Here is a 6,165-nt window from a genome sequence, read left to right on the forward strand (position 1 = left end):
TTCCAAAGGAATTACTCTATGAACAGGTGTACATTTGGTGTGTCCATGGAGGAGGTGAGTTCAGAGTCTTCCTACATCACTATTTGGACCCTTTCTTGCTGAGATTCTTTTTAAAAAAATTAAGTATTTGCAGGCAGTTCATAGATACCTACTTCGAAGTTTTCAGGTTACTTACTGCAAATTTGTTCCTTTGGTGGTGTCATATTTCCTTGATTTTTTTGTTTCTTTGTGCTGATGTCTACACACTTGAAGGAGCAGTCACCTCCTCCAGGCTTTGTGGACTGGCTGTGGCTGGGAAAGACTTTCACATACGGGTGGGTATGAGGGCTCTGCGTGAGTTGGGTGCGGCAGCTCCAGGTTCAGAGTGGACAACAGTGACTCTGGCTCTGAGGGGACACAGTGGTACTGACTATGAGCAGCTTTCTTAGCTCAGTCAGCCTTCATCAGAGACTGACGGTTTCCATGGGAGCCGCGAGGGCTGCCAGAGTCCTGCTCTCCCTCCCTCTACATAAGAGATCACAGTTGAAGGGATCTGTCTTGGCACCAGGATCCACGGCATGGACACGCATTAGATAGTGACACTGGGGTCCGGGGCATGGGAGTGCATGCTAGCTGTACAGCCGTGGGGACGGGGCTCACAGTGTTGGCTTCTGCTCCAAAGGAGCATAGTGGCATGAACCGTGGGCAACTCTGTTGGTTATAAGTCTGCACGAGCTCCTGGTGGTGAATGGCAAGGGCTGCTGCTGTCCTCAGTGATGAAGGCCGTTGGGGTCCTCCTGCTGTCCTTTGGCCTGTAGAAGGGGTTGCAGATCACACTGGGCACCAAATCGCTGGGCTAGGGGATGGAGTGACACAGAATGCTTCCTTCACTTTCCCTTGTGTACATCCATGGATTTTGTGCTCCACTGAGCTGCTGCAGCTTAATTTTATTCTGGCACTTTCCCAGATCTATTTTTGTCAATAGTTGTTATATTATTGTTTTGTGTAAGAATGGGGTTGTGACTGTGTAGTCTGCCATCTTGCTGTCACTCCTTGTTTAGTTCCTTTTATGGTTGAAAGACATAAGATTGGATAAATACTCAACATTTTGCTTATCCATTCAGCCACTCATGGTTTGTACTTTACAGTGTACAAGTCTGGCATCTCCTTGGTTAAATTTATTCCAAAGTATTTTATTCTTTTATTGTTTTCGGTTAGCCAACATATAGTACGTCATTAGTTTTTGATGGAGTGTTCAGTGATTCATTAGTTCCGTATAACACCCATTGCTCATCACAACACGTGCCCTTCTTAATACCCACCACCCCCTCACCCCATCCCTCCACCCCCTCCCTTCTGTAACCCTCAGTTTGTTTCCTGGAGTTGAGAGTCTCTCATGGTTTGTCTCCCTCTCTGATTTCTTCCCGTTCAGTTTTCCCTCCCTTCCTCTGTGGTCCTCCACACTATTCTTTATGTTCCACATATGAGTGAAACCATATGATAATCGTCTTTCTCTGCCTGATTTATTTCACTTAGCATAGTCCCCTCCAGTCCCATCCCTGTTGATGCAAATGGTATTCATCCTTCCTGATGACTGAGGAATATTGCACTGTATTCTTTTAGATGCTGTTGTAAGTGGATGTTTTTCTAAATTTTATTTTCTGATTGGTCACTGTTACAGAGAACAACTGATTTTTGTGCTGATCTAATATCTTGCAACTTTGCTGAATTGGTTAATTAGCTCAGGTAGTGTTTTGTGAGTTCTTTAGGTTTTTCTATATGTAGGATCATGTCACCTGCAAACAGATAGCTGTACTTCTTCATTTACAGTCTGGATGTGTTTTATGTCTTTCTCTTGCCTAATTACTCTGGCTAGAACTCCCGGTACAGTGCTGAATGGAAGAGGCATAAGCAAGCATCCATCCTTTCACCATTGAGGATAATGTTAGCTGTGGGTTTTTTGTACTCTTTATCTTGTATAGGACATTACCTTCAGTTCCTAGTTAGATTATCTTTTTCATATATGTATTCATTTTATATACATATGCATGCATGTATTTTATATATGTAAAATAAAAGAATGATATTTCATCAAATGTTTTGTATCAACTGAGGTAATCATGTCTTTATTTTTCATTTTAACAGTTTTTATTTAAAGTCATATGTATGATTACTATATTTCTGTATCCTCTCAATTGTTTCTTCCTTGTATTTGCCCTTTTCCTTTCCTACATGGTGAGATTTGGCTTTACCTTCAGGGATCTTTCTGTGGTCTTTGTCTAGTTGTAGTCTGGTGGTGACCACCTTGTGCGGGCGATTGCCCACATGGATGGTTGTGCCATTGGCCTGTTCCACGTAGATGACGTACTTCTTCCTGTGAACTTGGGCTACTTTGCCAATTTGCTGACCTTCGTAGTGTCCTCACACAACCTGTACTTTATCATCCTCTCAGATGGGCATGGATCAAATGTCATACTTTTGTCTCAGCTCTTTGGAAAGAGGGGAAAACATAGTTTTCTTGCAAATGTGGGAAGGTGCATTGAAATGCCTGTTATGGATCTTGCTCTGGTCAAAGGTCACAAAAAGACTGAAATTCATTTTGGCTGCTGGTACTTCAGCGATGGCCACAAAAGGGAAAAGCCATATTTATCTTTTCCTTCGTTCTATTAATGTCATATGTTATACTGATTAATTTTCATATCTTGAAACATCTTTCCATTCCTGTGATAAATCTCAACTCATCATCATGGATAATCCTCTTACTATGCTCCTAGATGTGGTTAGCAAGTATCTTCTTGAGGATATTTGCATCTGTGTGTGAGGGACAGGGAAATAATGTCTGTTTCCTGTGATATCTTTATGTGGCTTTGATGCCAGGGTAATATTGATATCATGGAATAGCCCTTTTATTTTTTGGAAGAGTTTGAGGATTGGTGACAATTCCTTAAATGTTTGGTAGCATTCATTAGTAAAGCCCTTTAGTTCTGAGCTTTTCTTTGTTGGGGTTTTTGATTACAGATTGCATCCCTTTACTTGATATTGGTGTGTCCAGATTTTCTATTTCTTTGAGTCAGTTTTGGTATTCTGTTTCTAGGAAGTTGTTGATTTCATCTAGGTTATACAATTTGTTGGCATAAAACTGTTCATAGGATTCTCCTAAAATTCTTTTTCTTTCTGGAAGGTCAGTGGTGTAATGTCTCCGTATTCATTTCTGAATTTACTAATTTGAGCCTTGTCTCTTTTTCTTTGTCCGTCTAGCTAAAGGATTGCCAATTCTGTTTATCTTTTATAACATTTCTTGTTGAGCAGACCTACTAGGGATGAACTTCTTTAGTTTTTCTTTATGTGAATATGTCTCAGTTTCCCTTCACTTAAAAAATTCCCATAAAATACACATAAAATTTACCATTTTAACCATTCCTAAAAGCACAAGTCAGTGGCATTACGTACGTTCACATCGCTGTGCTGCTATTACACCATCATCCACAGAACTTGTTTCTTGCAAAACTGAAAATCTGTAATTATTAAACAATAATTCCACATTTCCCCATCCCCAAAGCCTCAGCACACACCATTCTATTTTTGTCTCTATGAATTTAATTACTCAATGTACTTTATATTAAGTGGAATCATATAGTTTATGTCCTTTTGCGACTGGCTTACTTAGCATAATGCTTCGAGGTTAATCCATGTTGTACCATGTGCCAGAATTCCCTTTTTTAAAAAGAAGAATATTAACCCGTATGTATATACCATATTTTATTTATCAATTCATCCATCAATGGACACTTGGGTTTCTTTTACCTTTAGGCTATGGCAAATAATTCTGCTATGAACATGAATGAACACATGATTCTTCAAGTCTCTAGTTCCAATTATTCTGGGTATATAATTGGAAGTAGAATTAAGGGATAATATGGAAATCCTGTTTTTAATTTTTTGAGGAACCACCACACTATTTTCCATAGTGTGTGCCCCATTTTACATTCCCACCAACAGTGCACAAGTTTTTCAGTTTCTCTACACCTTTGCCAGTACTTGGCATTTGCTTGTTTTTTGTTTTTTGTTTTTTGTTTTTTGTGGTAGCCATCTAGTGGGTATGAGGTGGTATTTTGTAGCTTTGATTTGCATTCCCCTAGTAATTATTGATGTTGAGCATCTTCTCAGGTGTTTATTGACCCCATATGTATCTGTTTTGGAGAAATGTTTGTTGAAATCGTTAGCCCAAATTTTAAAGGTTTTTTTTTTCCCATGTTGTTGAGTTGTAGCAATTTTTTATATATACTGTTACTAAGTCTTTATCAGATATTTGACTTGCAAATATTTTCTCCCATTCAGCAGGTTTCCTTTTCACTGTGCTTATTGTATTCTTCGATGAAGTTTTTAATTCTAATTGATCCAGTTTTTCTATTTCTTTTATTGCTTCCACTTTTGTGTAATATCCAAAAAATGATTGCCAAGTCCAACATCATGAAGTTTTTTCCCAACATTTTCTTCTAAGAGTTTTATAGTTACAGGTCTCACATTTAAGTTCTTTGATCCATTTTGAGTTAATTTTTGTATGTGGTGTAAGGTAAGAGTCTAATGTCATTCTTTTGAATCTGATATTCCTACAATTCCTCACTGTATGGTCTTGACACTCTTGTTAAAAGTCATTTGGTTGGTGTAATACTGTCTAGCTCCATCTATGTCACTGCAAATGGCAAGATTTCCTTTTTTTTTTATGTCTAATATTCCGTTGTGTGTGCGTGTGTGTATGTGTGTATACAGCAATATCTTCTATATCCATTCATCAGCCGATGGATACGTGGGCTTTTTCCATAATTTGCCTGTTGTTGATAATGCTGTTGTAAACATCAGGGTGCATGATCCCTTTGAATTAGTATTTTTGTAGTCTTTGGGTAAGTAGTAGTAGTTGCGTAAGTGTCGAATTGCTAAATTCTACACCTGAAACTAATATTACACTGTATGTTAACTAACTGGAATTTAAATTACAACTTTAAAAAAATTGGTGATATATGTAAGGATTTATTTCTGGGTTTCTACTCGATTTCATTGTCTATATGCCTGTGCTTATGCCAGTACTATAATATTTGACTACTATACTTTTGTAGTAAGTTTGAAATAAAAAACTTTGAGGCCTAAAGCTTTGTTCCTTTTCAAGTTCATTTGGTTTTGACTACTATTAAATTCCATATGAAATTTCAGATGGATTTTTCTATTTCTGAAAAAATTGGAATGTTGAAAGAGAATGCATTGAATCTACAGTGTTGAAAGAGATTGCAGTTAGTATGTAATACTGACATATTATTGTTACATCAATCTATGAACACAGGATGTCTTTACATTTATGCTTTTTTCAAGCCCAGCTAGTATCTTCATAATTGTTATTCTGAACTGTAGTTCTGACATCTTATACCCATACTGTTATGTTCCTGGCAGTCAGTACTGACTCTTGTTCTCTTTTTCGAGGTGAGTTTTTCCTTCTTGTCATTCTGTTCAAAGAAGAATTGATGAACGAGGGAACAAAATACTAATGGCAACAACGACCCCAGAGAAATATACACGAAACAAATAAGAAGAGACCTGAAACTGGGGGGGAAAAAAGAATATAATCAGACAGGTGAACAGAATAGAGCAATACACTGGATCCTGTATGTATTTTGGTCCATTTGTTAGAAAACTAGATCCCAAAATTGTAAAGAAAGGAAAACTTGTATTTAACTTTATTTTTGTACATATATAATAAAAGGATAGAATGTAACTGTAAAAATGAAATTTAGAAGAGAAAAAAGAAGGAATATAAACAGACAGATAAACGAAACAGGGCAATACATTATATCCTGAGTGTATTTTGGTCAGTTTGTTAGGTGATACTGTATCTTAAAATTGTAAAGAAAGAAAAACATATATATACAAAAATAAAATTAAATACATTGAAAGGATAGAATGTAACTATAAAGATGAAAATTAACAGAGACTTTAACAAAAGAAAAAAAAAGAATATGATCAGACAGGTGAAGAGAACAGAGCCATACACTAGAAAGAAAAACATATATATATAAAATCAAATATGAAGATAGAATGTAACTGTAAAAATGAAAATTAAAACTTTTTAAAAAAGTCGATAAAATAAGAAATTGGTTGAAAAAGGAAAGAGAAACAAATTAAAATTTAAGACTAAAG

The 6,165-nt window shown here is 36.7% G+C and overlaps 1 pseudogene; it reads right to left on the minus strand.

Annotated features, from left to right (window-relative positions):
• Nucleotides 1-1,515: 1,515 nt before the first annotated feature.
• LOC103663306 lies at nt 1,516-5,648 on the minus strand (annotated as a pseudogene).
• Between the last annotated feature and the right edge of the window lie 517 nt (nt 5,649-6,165).

Source organism: Ursus maritimus, unplaced genomic scaffold, assembly GCF_017311325.1.
Source record: "Ursus maritimus isolate PB19 unplaced genomic scaffold, ASM1731132v1 scaffold_34, whole genome shotgun sequence".
Taxonomy (NCBI): Eukaryota; Metazoa; Chordata; class Mammalia; order Carnivora; family Ursidae; genus Ursus; species Ursus maritimus.